The sequence below is a fragment of the Lynx rufus genome, unplaced genomic scaffold (genome assembly GCF_022079265.1).
Source record: "Lynx rufus isolate CCGP_SWC_20201006 ecotype Redwood Valley unplaced genomic scaffold, mLynRuf1.p SCAF_5, whole genome shotgun sequence".
Taxonomy (NCBI): Eukaryota; Metazoa; Chordata; class Mammalia; order Carnivora; family Felidae; genus Lynx; species Lynx rufus.
In genome coordinates this window covers 32446394-32464033 of record NW_025814867.1, presented here as the reverse complement: position 1 = coordinate 32464033, position 17640 = coordinate 32446394, and the positions used below count along the sequence as shown (strand labels likewise).

The window sequence follows — 17640 nt, the reverse complement described above, 5'->3', positions numbered from 1 at the left end:
AGAGAAGGGGAGAACAGGCTAATTTGATGAGAATTTTTGAGATCATGAACAGAATGTGACTACAGATATTTTAAGATGGAGAGAATATCAAACCACAATTGGGAATTCCAGAGCTTAGATTCCAGGAAACTAAATGAAGTTACCTATTAGTATGGATTGGGACTGGAACCTTTAATAAGGAAAGCTGTAAAGCCTTTGAGGAAAATATGAGAAGTCAACCAGAGATTAGTTAAAAAAAAAAAAATTATAGATGGGAGGCCAGTCACGAATTCATACCCGACTAGGTCGACTGTGACTTCCTCCAGTGAAACAGCCACACACTTTGTGACCTTTGGGAAAGAAACAGGTAATAGGGGTAATTTATTGGAAATTGGGTCTGAAGACTAAAGGATTTGAGGGATTCTAAGGCAATATTAAAACAGAGCTGGCTCTAGCAATAAAGAATTTTCATGAATGGGGCTGCTGACCAGGTAGATTAAGGATTCACTTTTGTATTGAAAAGTTGCGAGCAGGTGAAATGTAGGAGCCACTGCCACAGAAAGGCGGGTAGAAGAGGCGACGTTCAAGGACATATTTTGGTTACATTTCACGTTAGTCAATACGTTCATTTCAGAGCCACTGAGAGTTGTCCTACGCTGTGGGAAGAGAACTCTCAAAGCTGAGGCTGTATTTTCCCAGTGCAGCTACATTCCTTTTTCACTAACTAGCCAATGCTGCCGCCTTATGCAAAGCCGGCACTACGGAGAGGATCTGCTTTACAGAGGCAGGGACGACGCCAATCGGCCTGGGGCAGGCACTGTAGCGTCTAGGTCGGCAAGGGAGGGCCTAAACAGTTCTCGAAACCTTTTCACCCTCGTTCGCAAAACCGTCTTCCCAACAGTCAACAAAAGGTAGCTAATACAATGCTAAGCTCAGAGGCCCTCGTTAGACCCAGGAGAGTTGAAGAGCTTGGCACCTTCACTCCCTCCTATTTCCGCAGAGCGCTTCCCGGACGTGGGGTGGAGGCAGCACAAGTCAGACGAGGCTGCAGGGAAGCGCCACTCTCGCGACCTGGGGAGGGGCTTCAGTGAACCGGCCGGGGGCGGGCCTCCCTCCCAGGTCTCGGAAAAGCTCCGAAAATGGCGGGCGGCAACTCGGCTAGCAGGGCGCGCAGGCGCCACCGTGGCCGTCTTTCTGCCAGCCTCAGGCGGCCCAAGAACCGTCCACAGCGCCCTACCAAGAGGTATCCGCCGATTGCGATTGGCTGGGCTAGGCTACGGCTCCGTGTGGGGGCGGGGCCTCCACGCAGCGGCCACGTTTCCCGCCCCGCTGGTGCGCGTGCGCGCAATCCCCACAGGAAAGCATTTGCGCGCGTCCCCGCTGCGGTCCCCAGCTCGCGCCTCAGCTCCCTCCCCTTTCCGGGCAGGCCCGTCCCGTCAGCTAGGCAGTAAGCGCCGCGGCCAGCAGAGGGCGGTCCGGACCCAAGTCTGCAGCGGCGCCATTGGCGTGTGGAAAATGCCACCAGATGGCGGGTTAGGATTGCAGCTCCGTTGAAGGCGCGGCCCCCGCTCCCGAACCCCCGGCGACCACCCCGTAACAACCCCCCCACATCGGGAATAACACACCGGAGACTTTTGGGGGGAAACTAGGTCGACGGCCGGCGGCGCCCGGATGGGCAGCTGAGGTGAGTGCGGGCGGCGGCGACGGCGGCGGGGGGCGGGAAAGGGGGAATGCGGCGGCAGCGGCGCGGGGGCTGGAAGCGCGGATCCAAGATGGAGGCCGGGCGAGAGCGAGAGAGCGAGAGAGCGCGAGCGAGGAGCGGGCGGGCGGGCCGGGCGCGGGCCCCGCGCGGGGGAGGGAGGCCGCGTGGGCCTGTGCGGGGCGCGGCGGTCGCTGGCCGTCCGGGCGCCCAGGGGGCGGCTGTGGGCGCGGCGGGCACCCCAGAGCCCTCGTCCCTCCCCACCCCTCCCGCGGGCCTGAAAATCGTGCCCCCGCCCGCTCGGGCACTACAGCGACGGGCGCGGGAGCCTTTGTGGCGCGCTCGGGCCCGCCGCCAAGCCCGCCCTCCGCCCTCCGCCCCCCCCCCCCGCCCGGACTCTCGGGACTCGCCCGCGCCCGGCGGGGCCGGGCCGAGGCGGGCTGGTGCGAATGCCTTTCGCCGCCCGCCGCCCTGCGTTTCTGCGGTGTTTTAGCGGCGGCGGCGTCACATGACAACAAGCTCGCCTCAGCGGAGGGGCCTGGGGGTCGCTCGGCGTGGCGGCCGGCCGGGGCCTCTTCTTGGTGGGGTGGGGCAGGGGGCTTGCGACTGGGGGAGAGGGGGCTTCGAAGCCAGGCTTTCCCGCTATCTGCCCTCCCCGCCCCCGACGGAGGCCTCACTGTAAAACGTGTCCAGACCGGAGCACTGCCCCGCTAGTTTGCCAATTCCCCGGGAGAAGAGGCCAATAAAAGTTGTTTTCCCTCCTTTCTCGGGGTGGGGGCGGGGTGAAGAGCTGGGAAACTGGAGTGCCTGGAGTTGGACCTGGGCCTCGATTGGAGTGTCTGAACTGGGTGCTTCTTGTGTGCTCTAGGGACTTAAAAATTTTTCAGATCTTAGGATTGTCACGTCACCCTTTCTACCCACATTTGAAATGTTATCGATTCTCTTCACATTGCAGAGAATCGTGCCCGGGGCGTATAAATCATGGGATGGTTTTGGAAGCTTATAGACTCAAAACAATGCTGTTTGTATGTGACGGTAGCGAATTATTTGCTGTTAAAGTTCTTGTTAAGGTGATGAATATAGTTTATTCCTTCGCGTGGTCGTGACTAGAAAGGACTATATTTTTCATCTTCCTAGGAAATACAGTGTTTGTGAAAGTATTTGAATTAGTATAAAGAAAGTTGTGTGATTTGTAACTTGTGGGATTCGAATACGACTCTACCTTTTAGTTTTCCATATGTGTTTTAAGAAAATTGCAAATTTTTATGGTGAAATATACACAACAGTGAACATAAAAGGACTTATTTATTGTACGAAATATTGTGCCATGTTCTCATTTACAGTGATGATTTCAGATTTAAAAAATTGCACAAGGGGAGAAATACTGACAGATATGGAAAGGGTGTCTACTTGCTTTTGATTTTTGTGAACACGTAACACTGATTGTTTGCTTTCTAAATAAAGTTCTGGGAAACCTACAGGTGTTTTGCTAATTTTTTTTCTTCACATTTATAATAAATGTATTTTAAATTTATTCAAGCAGTTTACCGATGGTCATTTTTACAGCCAGACTACTTTTGAGTGGAAATTTCTCAGTATCCACTTTAGTTTTGATGTTCTGACAAAGCTGAGTTACTGAAGTAGATGTGAAAGGTGGGAAATTATGTTACTAGGATTGTTTCCTTTGAAGACAGTAATAAAATTAACTGTTGATTTCAATGGCGTTTTTAAAGCTTTAAGGGGGGTGTGGTGTAGGGGAAAGAGCTCTGGAAGTTACTTTGAACATTCCCCAGGTTTATTGTCTTTGGGATATCACTCTCTGAGCCTTACTTTTCTCATCACTAAAATGGAAGATTATAAAGTATAGGGTAGTTTAACAAAGCTTAAACATTTTATACAATTTTAGCTTTTCCCTTTGATTCTGGATCTGTGTATTTTCATAATCAGTGCAGTTGCATATAGTGTACTGGGGAAAAAGATACATCTTTTTTGCAGCATGGGTGCATGGGTACAAGAGCACCTGGCTCCAGGCATCAGTCACAATGGGTCTTACTGGCTCAGTGCAGTCTTTATTGCTTGTGGGTGTACTTTTGTTCCCATCAGGGGATGCTTTGCCTTTTGGGTGTTTTGCCTGATTTAAGAGAGGAGCTGGAAAGAGGGGTTTAATCAGTTAGAAAGTACAGACTGATGTCAAAATGGAGGTAGTTGGAAGTTCTCTTCTTCGATTTTTCCCCTTTTTTCTTTGCTGCTTAATCCTATAGTAAAGGAGTATGTTCATTTTCATCCTTTCTTTCTTTTCTTTTCTTTTCTTTTTTTTTTTTTTTTTAGTTTTTAACATTTGTTCATTTTTGACAGCGCGAGCGGGGAGGGGCAGAGAGAGAGGGAGACACAGAATCTGAAGCAGGCTCCAGGCTCTGAACTGTGAGCACAGAGCCCGACACGGAGCTCAAACCCATGAACAGTGAGATCATGACCTGAGTGGAAGTTGGGCACTCAACCAACTGAGCCACCCAGGCGCCCCGGAGTATGTTCATTTTCTTTTGACCTTTAGACTCCCCTTTAAGACCCCTTTTTAAAGCTCATCTCCTTAGGCCAGACCCACCCAAGATAATTTCCTTTTTGGCACACCCAACTGATTAGGGACCTTAAATACATATGCAAAATCTGTTTGCCATGTAACCACCACTGGAATGATATCCCATTATGTTTACAGGTCCCCTACACTCAAAGGGAAGGTAATTTATAGGATGTGGGTCATTGAGGGTTCTTAGAATTTTGCCTGCCATTGGGAAAGGGGTATCTTTACGTTTGCGTCTTTAGAATCCAGACATATAAGGAGAGCACAGAGGGAGAGCAATAACCCACTTGATAAATTTACTCATACTTACTTGTCGTTAAACCTTTTACTTTCCCATTATTTCCTCGTACCTCATTTTAAGTGCCTCCCTCTATAAAAATATTTTATTGCATTTAAAAGAAATTAAAAACTAGAATTAAAAAACTTCAGGTAATAAGGCAATAGGAAATTAATTATCATTATTCCTTCATACCTATTGTTTTACCCATTTTAGAGATAAGATTGACTCTAATAAGGTAAGAGATTTTAATGCTTAAGCCATTAAGTGACAGGTAGATTCACATAGATTGCAGCAGGCAATTGCTGTGGCTTGATTGGTCTGCAGATTGTAAAGAAGTTGTTCTTACGAAAATAGTTATTTGTAAGGGTCAGAGATATTGTTCGTGGAACAAAGAAGGTAGCAGAAGGTGGTATGTGGGATGGTTTGAGTCCAAGAAGCAAAATATTTTCAAGAGGAGGCAATTAGGAGAATTATAGTTAAGGATATCAAGCTTTAAAGAATATATAAAGAATTTAAAGAGTATAGCTCTTCAATATAAAGAGTTAAAATTGTTGGGATACAATTTGATTTCTTAATAGAGAGGTGATATAATAGGGGCTTGGTAAATCTTTGTTAGCTGAATAAGCATATAAATTTTTAGAATTAAGGTATTTCTACCTAAAGCAGGAAGTAGAGACCTAAAAGAATATTCTTACTTAAACCCCAGGATGAGATGAATCTTGAGATGGGAATTAGGGGAATGCCTGCAGAGAAGGAGGGGTTAGCTTTCTGTCATTTCAATAGTTAAGAGGATAGGATCCTAGCTTCCTACCTTAGTGCTGAGAGAAACCCTGTTTTATTGAGAAATGTGATTCTTTTAAAGTGAGCTTTAAGTAGGTCATAGACCAGTTGGTTTTATAGAATCTTTTCTCCATATAATTCATCCCTTATTGCTTCCCTTAGGTTTTTCCTCCTCCTCTTTTAATTCTGTTTTTGCCAGTTTGTGCTTGAAGGACATCTTAAATCCTACTTTTTTTTTTTATAAAATACATTCCTTTGTGCTATGGGCAGAAAGGGTGCACTATTAAGTTGCCCAAATATCTCATAGAGTTTTGCTATAATTAAACAGCTACAGTAATAGCTTTTAACTTGCTAGAAGCTCACAGGTAGCAAAAAAATTTTATGTTGTGACCCAATACAAACACACACACACACACACACACACACACACACACACAGGAAATAAAAGTTTCATGAAATAGTATTTAGCCTTTATGTTGTGCTCTCAGATATTTTCAGATTTTGTTTTTTAAATAAAGAATGTTGGTTGCATCTCACCTAAGTGATACCGTGACTTCGAACTGGAGAGCAGTGAATTATACCTTGGTAATCAGGAGGGTGCCAAGTAAAACCGTAAGAGGAAACCATTTTGCTTCTGTCAAATTGGCAAACATTAAACATTCTGATAATATCAAGTGTTGGTGAGAATGTGAAGAAATTATACTCCTGCTTTTGGCAGTGGTATAAATTGACACAGTTATTTTGCAGAAGAATTTGTTTTATCCTTGATTTCTAGGATACTTTTCACTTGGAGTATTTCATGTTTCATATTTAATGTTTTGTTTAGGGGTTTGGAGATATTCATAAGGGATATTGCTTTGTAGTTTTCTTTGGTGGTAATGTCTTTGTCAGGTTTCAGTATATGGTTATGATAGCCTCATAAAATAGGTCTGTTTACTGAAATAATTTGTCTAGCATTGATATTCATTCTGAATTGAGTGTTTACTAGAATTCACCAATGGTACCGCCTAGATACGGACTTTTTTTTTGTGGGGGGGGGGAGGTTTTTGATAACATGCAAATTTAGTTTTGTTAGTAGACATGGCTGTTTAGATTTTTTTTCATCATGTCAGTTTTGATAAATTGTATTTAAACGACATTTGTTCATCTCATTTGATTTATTGATATAAATTGTTTACAAGATTCCCTTGTTATCCTTCTAATGTCTGTAGGATCTGTAGTGGTATCTTCTCTTTAATTTCTGGTGGTGTATGTTCTTTCTTTTTTTCTTGACCAGTTTTCATTCTTGGTTTACCAGCATTACTGTCTTTTCAGGTAATAACATTGCTATTTTTCTCCATTCATCTTCCCTATCTCATTTTTTTCTTTTCCTTATAATTTTTTTCTTCGATATATTTGCTCTTTTTTCTCTAGTTTCTTTTTAAAATATTTATTTTGAGAGAGAGAGAGAGAGAGAGAGAGAGAGAGGGAAAAGATGGGTGAGGGGTAAAGAGAGGGAGAGAGAGAATCCCAAGCAGGCTCCATGTTCAGTGCAGAGCCTGATGAGAGGCTCAGTCCCACGAACTGTGAGATCATGACCTGAGCTGAAATCGAGAGTCAGCTGCTCAACAGACTGCTCCACCCAAGTGCCCCATCTCTTTTTTCTAGCTTCTTAAAGTGGAACCTTAGGTCATAAATTTTGGACATTTCTTGTTTTCTTTCCTTCCTCCCTTCCTCCCTTCCTCCCTTCCTTCCTTTTTCTTTTTAATGTTTATTTTGAGGAAGAAAGAGAGTGTGAGTGGGGGGAGGGAAGAGAGAGAGGCAGGCACAGAATATGAAGCAGGCTGTAGGCTCTGAGCTGTCTGCACAGAGCTTTACGCTTGAACTCATGAACTGTGAGACCATGACCTGAGCTGAAGTCTGACACTTAACTGATTGAACCACCCAGGTGCTCCATAGACATTTCTTGTTTTCTAATATGAACATTGAAAACTATCGATTTTTCTATAAACACTGCTGTATTCCGCAGATTTTGATATGTTGTATTTTTGTTACTCAGCTTGAAATAGTTTATTTGCTTTGTAATTTCTTTGATATGTGGATTACTTAAAAATGTGTTCAATTTTCAAACATTTGGGATGATTTTAGAGATCTTGTTATTGATTTCTAACTTAATTTCATTTTGAGGTCAGAGAATATACTGTATATTTTTAATTCCTTTAAATTTATTGAACCTTGTTTCATGGTCTGTCTTGGTAAATGTATCTTTCACACTTGAAAACAATGTGTATTCTGCAGTTGTTGAGTGTAGTATTCTGTAAATATCAATTAGATTAAGGTGTAGCATTTTCAAGTCATTTGTGTATTTGCTGTTATTTTTGTTTGTTTTTTAATTTTGGAGAGAGGTCTAGTTCTTTTAGTTGCTGAGAGGGAGGTTAAAATATACAACTATGACTTTAGTCATAATTGCCTATTTCTTACAGTTATCTATTTCTCCTTTAATTTTGTCAATTTTTGTTTTATGTATTTTGAAACTCTGTTTTTAGGCACATACAGTTTATAATATGTCTTCCTGATGAATTGATCTTTTTACCATTAAGAAATATTTTTATTTATTCGTGGTAATACTTTTCAGGTCTACTTTATGTGATGTTAATATAGCCACTTCAACTTTCTCGAGCTTACTCTTTTCATTGTATATCTTTTTTACTGATTTACTTAAAAAACTTTTTTTCTTTGTATTTTACATATACCTCTTGAAGGCAGCATGTAGTTGTTTTGCTTTTTTCTTCTTTCTGATAATATGGAAGTGGAATCTTTCACTTACAATAGACATTGATTATGTGGTAATGTCATGAATGGTGAAAGGCCTGAGATTTTACCCTACTTGAGGGCTAACAAGTTAACCTGCCACAGTTTAATGGATGCTGGTAGGAGCCATGGGGCTCCTTGATCAGAGGTAAAGAACAATGCATTACAGCAATACCATTAGTGGTAAGTGGCAGTGTTTATAAAGCACAGTATCCTGGGTAGTGTTGTATACTAATTTTTCCAAGTCCATACAGCTAGTTAATGACAGAATTTGCATCAGATCAGCATTTGCATCAGATCTCTGAGCCCCAGTTTTTATGCACTATGGTAGTGTTAAGATCTGTATATGCAGTGGGGAAACTTGAACTTATGATAAATGGTAAGCATGCTTCCCATTTTCTTTGAAGGAGATGCTGTTTGTCTTTCCAAGATTGTTCACTATACTAATATTCTTGAAAAGATTGGGACATGGGCATTCAGTGCCTCGGTTTTGAAGATATGCAGAAAAGTGAGAGACCCATGGAGGATTGTCTCCCAAAACTTCCCAGTGAATTTTCTTAGTTTTCCCTATGTTATTTGTGATTTAGTTTTCCTTGTATTTCTCATATGGCTACAACCTAGCCTTTCAGCTCTATCTCTGTACTATGCTTATCTTTGAGTTTTTGCTTTCCGCAAATTGGATTAACATACCTGTATCCTAGCCTATCTTCCCATCTTTGTTCTGTTTTATATGTGTATTGAGCATTTACTATGTATCAATAAATGTTTTGCAGTAAGCTGATGAGGTAGTTATTGTTATATTATCCATTTTATAGGTTAGATTAAATTTAATATTAATTAGATTAAACTTCCCAAGTTTGTGATGGGAGAGGGGCACAATGTAAAGAAATCTTTGGAGTATTGTTTGTTGACCTTAGTAGGGGGTATGTGGGGTGTTTGCTTATAAAGCAAACAGTTCTTTAAACTGTTATTGAGATTTTATGTATTGTGCTGCATAATTGATACAGCTCACAAAGAAAAAAATAAAAAGTAAATACTGTTGTAGTATCTGTCTGTGTAAAATCTTCGCCAGCACTTATCATCCTCTATATATTTTCATTTGTTCCAGTTTTATTGCATTTATTGTTGGCATCGATAAGTGGTAGTCTTCGTGAGGCACAGTATCCTGTGTAGTATTGTACATTGATTGTCCCAAGGCTGTACAGCTAATAAATGATACAGCCAGTATTTAAGCCAGCCCAGGCTTACTTTCTGAATCCAGTCTCTAAATCTCTTAAAAGGTCATTTTTCTCTCAGCCTCATTTCTGCATGTTGAAATCCTTTGCATTTTGAAGTTTATTTTATAGAGATTTAGTTTTCTTCCCTGTTCCACCATATAATGGTTGTGTGGTCTTGGGTGGAACATTTAATTTCTGGAGGTCTTCGTTGTCTTATCTCTATGATGGGAATCCAATTAAGATTTTTTTCGATAAATATTTTTGAGGGTCGACTCCATGATGAGTAGTGAGTATATAAAGTTCATAAATACATAGGTTTTGCTCTTAAGTTTCTGTTCTATTAGGAGAGATTAAAAACTAAAACAAAAACCCCAAAGCAGTAAAAGAAACCAACAGGAATAATACATGAAATGTTGTGGAGGGGGTTAGGTTCAAGATACTTTGGAAGCATAAAATGCAGAATTATGGGGAGCTGGCTCCCCCCCCCCCCGAAATAGTAAATGGAAGCCACAAACAAGAGTCAAAAGAGTTTTTCAGCAGAGTCCCTTTCTTTTCTATTCATGGTGACATTAATAATTAAATATTACTGGTACTGTTTTTAGGCTCTCTGACAAAATTTCTCTTCTGATTGTTGAATTGGTTTAAAGGTCCAGGTAGAGATTTGAGAGATCATTGCCTATCTTCTCAATCTTAGAGAGGCAGACAAAATGGGCTTTATACATAGTCAAGCATGAACATGACCTGGTTGTCTCTTTTGAGGTACCTGATTACCTCTTACTCTCAAAGCTCTGTTGACCCTGATTATATCAGGTTATTATTTTTTCTGTCTCACGTATAGCACTGAGAGGTAGGTGTCCTCTGTTCTCTAGTAGAGATAGTATAAAGTAGCAAATGTGCAGAAATTTCTATGACATAATGCAGGATATAAAAGCTTAAAAATATCTTAAGTTGTGTTCTACTTTATTATTAGAGCTTAAATTCCATTTTGGGAGGAAAATGCATTTCTGTGTGTCTTACATTGTTAGGGATAGTCAAAAAGTTTGTATGTTTACAGGTGAAGGAAGCACTATCCCATGATAAATGGCCAAGAAAGCCATTGTCTAAGGGAATTGCTAGCACCTGAGTCACACTGCCTGTATTAAAATCTTTTTTTTTTTTAATGCTTAATTATTTATTTTGAGAGAGAGAGAGCATGTGCACAAGCAGGGGACAGGCAGAGAGGGAGAGAGAGAATCCCAAGCAGGCTACACACTATCCATGCAAAGCCCAGCAAGGGGCTTGATTTCACAAACTGCTAAGTCATGACCTGAGCTGAAATCAGGAGTCTGACGGAACCACCCAGGCACCCCACCTCTGTTAAATTGTAATGCAGCCCTTTCCTAGGTATGTAAACTTGGTGAGTTCTTTAACTTCTCTAACCCTCAGTTTTCTCATCTCTAAAACGGGAATAAAAGCATACCTCTGGAGGCACCTGGGTGGCTCAGTGGGTGAAGTTGTGCGACTTCGCCTCAGTCATGATCTCACAGCTAGTGACTTCCAGCCCTGTGTCAGGCTCTGTGCTGACAGCTCAGAGCCTGGAGCCTTCTATGAATTCTGTGTCTCTGTCTCTCTCTGTCCCTTTCCTCCTCGTGCTCTGTCTCTCAAAAATAAGTATTTAAAAAAACCCAAAAACCGAAACATACCTCTGTCATGGGTTGCTGTAGAAGTTAAAAAGTTAGCTTTTAACTGTTAGACTGTATTGCTTTGCCCATAAATTCAAAGGACATTAATTTTGCATTTAAAAGGTGAATAAAATTATAGATAAATGATGAGGTTACTTTCCAGAAGCAAAGAATTTTAATTAATTTTGTCTTATCAGCACATAGAAGTAGTATTAGATTAAAACTATTAATAAGAGTGGTTAGAGGATGAGATATTCTGGTTAACTAAGATGAGGTTTATAGCCAGAATTTTCTGCTTATTGTTAAACATATTTCAAAAATTAGGCTCTATTTTTTTTCTTTTTTTTTTCCAATATATGAAATTTATTGTCAAGTTGGTTTCCATACAACACCCAGTGCTCATCCCAAAAGGTGCCCTCCTTGATACCCATCACCCACCCTCCCCTATCTTTTTTCTTTCTTAAGAATGTACTGCTTCCTGTAAAGGTATTGTAATCCTTTCTTGGTAATTGAGAAATTTTGATGGTTGTAGTACCAGGATTATTATTTACAAATAATAGTTTTGCATGTGTAATTTTGCATACAAAAAGATTAGGAATGCATTTTACCGAGAGCAGAACTTATGTTCAAAGTTACATCTTTGAGAAAATTCTTAGACAAAATAAGATGGTGAGTGACTGCTTTGTCCTTTCATAAAAATGGGATACAAGGAACAAAACCCTCAAGTTTTTAAGTTATGAATATTTAGTATTTTATTTTATAAATGTAAAGGCAGCATGGTATTAGAAAACTAGCGAAGGGGTAGAGACCTGAGTTTTAATTACAGCTCTGCCACTAATTAGCTATGTGTTTTTGAATCATTACTTCTCTGGGTCTCAGTTTCTTCATTGTGAAATTAGTGTCTTGGACCTAGTTTCCAAGATTCCTGTACATTTTTTACTGTCTACTGAAAAATACTCAGGAAATCAACTCTGAATCAGGTAACGCGTAGGTTTTGATTTGAAAGTCTTTAATTTTGAAATACCTAAGTGTATTTTCTGCAGGCTCCTTATGCCTTCTGATCTCCCATCTGGTTATTAGAAAAATTTGTGCTTTCTTCTAGCTGATAAGTGTACAGACCAAAACGTTATTATTTAGATAGTTATTTATAGCTTTTGGTGCCAGCTATGGGTGTGTGTTTGCTTCTTTATTTGGTGAGAAAGAGCTATATTAGCAACTGTTTTCATACAATTTTATTCATTGTAAGTCATTCATGCATTTATTGAAATTTACAGTGAGCCGTACACTGTGGGTATAAAGACATTAAAACAGTTCTTGTTGTTCTATGTACAGAGAAAATAACTCATGACTTAGTACTTAACTGATACCTTCTCCATCCTTTCCTGATAGCCTTATTGCTCCTTCTCTCCCTCCTTTCCTCATATCCGGGGTTGGTCTAGGTGTACTTCCTTTGTGTTTTAGTAGTAATGCTATGCCAGGGCTGTCATGACTGATTGTAGAATTGGTGCTCTGCATAAAGGTGTCTGGCCAAGGGAGTAGGTGGGGGCTGAAATCCAGATTTCATTCTGTTTGACAGACTGTCCATTTGCCTTTTTCACCTTTTTAAAATTTATCCAAAGGAGGCCTCTTTACCTAACTTTTGTAGTCGCATATGCTAGCATTAGTGTACCATTAAGAACATTCTATAGTGGTTTTTTTTCCTAGTCAAGTTTTATAGTATGTGATAAGTGTCTTGAGGTGATTTGATGAAATGAGCAATTGCTTCCTGAAAGTGAATTCTTAAGTAAGTTTTGAAAGAAAAGTGATAGTTAGCCAGTCAAGAGTGGAATGGTGGAGATAGGAATGCCATTTTAGGTGAATATAAAGGGATAGGGTTGTGATCTAGGGTTGCCTGGTGGTTCTCAAAGTGTGGTCCATGCAGCAGCAGTGTCAATATTATCTGGGAGCTTGTTAAGAAATACATCTTCTTGGACCTTTCCCAAGTCCACCTAAGTTAGAAATTTTGCAGAGAGACATCAACAATTTATAACAGGTCTTTCTGATGTCTCTGATACACGCTGAAGTTTGAGAGGTACTACTATAGTCCACTTGTTGAGGAAGTGTTAGTTCAGTGTGTGTTCAGAGTATTGGTTACCTGTGGAGGAGTGATTAAAATATAGAGCTGTAAGTAGTGATAAGAATTCTTAGTGTGCCAAACTAAAGAGTTTGAACTTTGTCTTTAGGCCAGTGGCTGCACATTAGAATCATGTAGGAGCTCTAAAAATATACCAGTGATTGGGATCTACCTCAGATCAACTTCCACAAATCTGAGTTTCTGATGCACAGTGAGGGTTATGAACTATATAATTGTTAGACCTTGGTTACTGATTATAATAGTATATATGTTTTTTGAAGGTGTGTTAAATACTGTATCTAGTAGCATAATAGTAATGAAATGCCACAGCAATCTTTTTTTTTTTTTTCTTTTTAAAGAGAGCGCAAGGTGGGGAAAGGACAGAGGGAGAAAGAGAGAGACTTAAGATCCCACAACTCTGGGAACATGACCTGAGCCAAAATCAAGAGTAGGATGCTCAACCAACTGAGACACCCCCAGGTGCCCCTAGATAGCACAGAAGTCTTATGTTGGTATTATTCCCATTTCACAGGTTAGGTAGAGAGGTTAAGTACCTTTTCCCAGTATTACCTAGCTAGGAAGTGGTGAGTTTGAATACAGGGTTTTGTGACTCTAATCTCTGAAAGCAACCCCTTTTTTTTTTTTGTAATGTTTGTTTATTTTTGAGAGAGACAGTACCAGTGGGGGAGTAGCAGAGAGACAGAGGGAGATGCAGAATCCGAAGCAGGCTCCAGGCCCTGAGCTGTCAGTTTAGAGCCTGATGTGGGCCTCGGATTCACGATCATGACCTGAGCTGAAGTCAGATGCCTAACCAACTGAGCCACCCAGGCGCCCCTTAAAGCAATCTTTTTAAACCAGGGCTCATGAACTTTGATTAGAACATAATCACGTGTTTATCTTCATTAACCTATAGGCAAGATTTGGCATTTTCTTTGATTTCGAATGTGGGCAGCAAATCACAGATGCACTAGCAATACTTGTGGTTTTGTTACCAATAGAAATCAAGTATTTTTAAGTTGCAGATATTGCAGTTGTCCTAAAAACCATTTATCATAATGTGTACTTTAAAAATCAGGCTAATTGTTAGATGCAACTTTAGATCTTTTATTTACTGTGTCAGAGAAGCTTATATTACTACATCACAAATTTGCTTTTTTAGTTTGTTAACAATTATATTTGAATATAATAGGTAATTCCTTAACTAAGCATGGTACCATTTGCTGAGTTTAGTGGATAGCTTGATGTATAGGGTGGACAGGGAATGAAAAAGTCCATTTATTTGGTTATCTCTCAGAAAAGAGATCCTTAGAGATAGTCTCTTTTCTTCCCCACTCTTCTTTGACTTGTTAAATAGGACTGAAACCCAAATTCTTTGTTACATGTGAAAGTTACTAGATTAAAAAAAATGCTTTGGGTTTAGAGTGCTTTTTCTTCTAAGCTCTTCCTAAAAAACTTAGAGAAGAAAAAGATACGCATTATATCACCAGGCATTATAACTACCCTGTGGTCTGATACAGTGTTGTTCAATAGAACTTACTGCAGTGATGCACATGTTTAAGAAACAAAATTATATCATAGTAGTTAACAGCAATATAATAATATCGTATAATATTGCTAATAGGATTTCTTATACATCAAACACTGTTCTGAGCATTTTAATATGTTACGTAATTCTTACAACTCTGTGAGGTGGGTACTATGGTTAAGTCTCAGTTTCTAGATGAGGAAACTGAGACCCAGTGAAGTTAAGTGATTTTCCAAAGGTCACATAACTAGTAATTAGCAGGACGAGGATTCAGACTGGCTATTTGGCTTCCTTTATGTTCCCTTTGTAATACCACTTTCCTCAAACCCCCAAATGCATTACAGAATGCTGTTAGAAATAGTATATTAAAGGTAATTTAAGAGAAATAATTTTGTTCTAATTATTAACTAAATATTATGTAATACTTTATAGTATTTTGCCCTTTGTTATTTGAGTCTAGTCATGAACTCAGTTTACTATTTTATTTCCTATAAGTAGACTTGTATTAGATGTAGTAGGTATTTTTAGTAACCAACACTGATATTATTAAACAGCAATTTTGATCTCCCCTCCCCACCCAAGGTTAATTTAAAGCTGGGTCCAAAAACTGAATATTTAATATGATTATTTTGTTTACTGACATTAATTGCAATGTACTTCTGAGCTCATTTTGTGATGAATTGGTTTTGGTTAATGGATATTTGGCTTTCCCTAGTCAGTGTATATGAATAACTAATCTACGTTACACCCCGTATGTTCTTGGAGGTGCAGAAAGGGAAATATCTTTTGGGGACGGAGTTCTATTCTTAACCATATTCAGAGCAAGCTTGTGGTAGAGTGAGATTAAAAGGGGCAAGAGATGGGGGGCGCCTGGGTGGCTCAGTCGGTTGAGCGTCCGACTTCGGCTCAGGTCATGATCTCACGGTTTCTGGGTTTGGGCTTGCGTTGGGCTCTGTGCTGACAGCTTGCAGCCTGGAGCCTGCTTTGTATTCTGTGTCTCCCTCTCTCTCTGTTCCTCCCCTGCTGGTGCTCTCTTTATGTCTCTCAAAAATAAATAAAAATGTTAAAAAAATTAAAAAATAAAAAGGGGCAAGAGAGGTGGCATTTTTCGCGGCGCCTGGCTGGTTCAGAGTATGTGACTCTTGATCTCAGGGTTGTGAGTTCAAGCCATACATTGGGCATGGAGCCTACTTTAAAAAAAAAAAAAAAGAGAAAGTGGTGTTTTTCATTTATCTGCTATTGGTATTGTGCTTAGTGCTTTACATACATAGCCATCATTTATTGAATACAGGCTCTTTATCACACCTTTCCAGTGCTTTAGGTTCATTACATATGGCATTCTACACAGCCCTTAGAGAATATGATGTTGGCAAAGATATTTTACAAACGAGCATTCTTGGCTCTTCCTCTTTCTTGCATTTTCCTCCCCTCCACTTCAAGGGGGAATGATGGTAAATACATGTGGGGAATGCAGTGGGGGTTGTGCTGAGGTTATCATTGATGCCAGTTCATCTAGTACTTAAGATCCTCCAGTTATATGTTTGTTCATTTCATTTTGGCTACTTACTAGAAATAAGACAGACGAGATATGTCCTCATGTGAGAGACAGTCAAGAATCAGGTAAACATAATAATCGTGTAGTGATTATGCTATATTGATGCATGTACTGATGAATGCTATAAAGGGAATAAATTAGTTACTGTAATGGGTAATAATGAGATATATACATATATACAGTCAGGAAAGGCATTTTCCAGGGCATTAAATTTAAGCTGGGACATGCACAGAACCTGGGCGAGAATCAAGCACAAGGAAGAGCAAAAGCAAAATTTCTATACCAGAAATGGCTGTGGTATTTTAGGAAGTGAGAGAAGGTCATAGTGACTATAGAGGGAGCATAATGCAGGAAGAGTGTTAGTGGTATTACATGAGGTTAGAGAGGTAGGCCAGAGTTGGGATTATGTAGGGTATATGTAGGTTAGTAAGGGCTCTAATGAGTGTGCATTTTATTATTTAAAAACGCGGGGAGCCTGGGTGGCGCAGTCGGTTAAGCCGTCCGACTTCAGCCAGGTCACGATCTTGCGGTCCATGAGTTCGAGCCCCGCGTCAGGCTCTGGGCTGATGGCTCGGAGCCTGGAGCCTGTTTCCGATTCTGTGTCTCCCTCTCTCTCTGCCCCTCCCCCGTTCATGCTCTGTCTCTCTCTGTCCCAAAATAAAAAAAAAAAAAAAAAAAGTTGAAAAAAAAATTAAAAAAAAAAAAACAAAAAACATCCCTCTAATTCAGTGGTTCTCAACAAGTTACTTTGCTTCTTCCCAGGGGGCATTTGGCAGTGTCTGCAGACAGTCTTGGTCGATACAACTGGGGCTGATGGTATATGCTACTGGCATCAGTGAGTAGAGGCCAGGGATGCTGCTAAACATTCACTGCACAGGATGGCCCCCTACAACAAGGAGTTATTACCCCAAAATGTTGATAGTGCCAAGGTGGAGAACTTACACTTCACCTGCTGTGTGAATATTTTCAATGGGGGTGGAATGGAGGAGGGGAGGGTTAGGTTGTATTAGTGTGATAGTTCCTTGGGAATAGGGGTAATAATGGTACTAGTGTTCACAGTAGGAATGGTTTTGTGTTATGGAAGCTTACCTTTTAAGGAAATCAGTGGGAGGTGAAAATTTGCATTTGCAGTGAGCTGTTTACCTAGTGTTAGAATTTGTTGAATGGGTAAAGAGGCAACAAGTTAAGAAATAGTTCTTAGGCAATATTATATAAGCTAAGTGATGAAATAAAAGTGATGAAATTGTGTACATGTGTGTTTTGAGGGTGTATGCCAGTACTAGCAGCACAGTTAGTACAGAGTAAAGTTGTAGGCAAATATATCTTAATTTTGGCCAGACAACCTAACTGCCATTTTTTTCACATTACACTGTAAGTTCTAGTTTAATTTACATAGCTTTGAAAAACCAGTTTGCTAATAGTTTTGCTGTGTTATGTTAAAAGGATGGTAACTGTCACCTAAA

The 17640-nt window shown here is 40.3% G+C and overlaps 1 protein-coding gene across 1 annotated transcript in view; it reads left to right on the top strand.

Moving 5' to 3' along the window:
* Positions 1-1477: 1477 nt before the first annotated feature.
* The window catches only part of STAG1 (stromal antigen 1), a 400899-nt gene continuing 384736 nt past the window's right edge, over positions 1478-17640 (top strand). The window contains exon 1 of the mRNA XM_047100346.1: positions 1478-1663. The gene's annotated coding sequence lies outside the window, so the exon portion shown is untranslated. The remainder of the gene's footprint in view (positions 1664-17640) is intronic.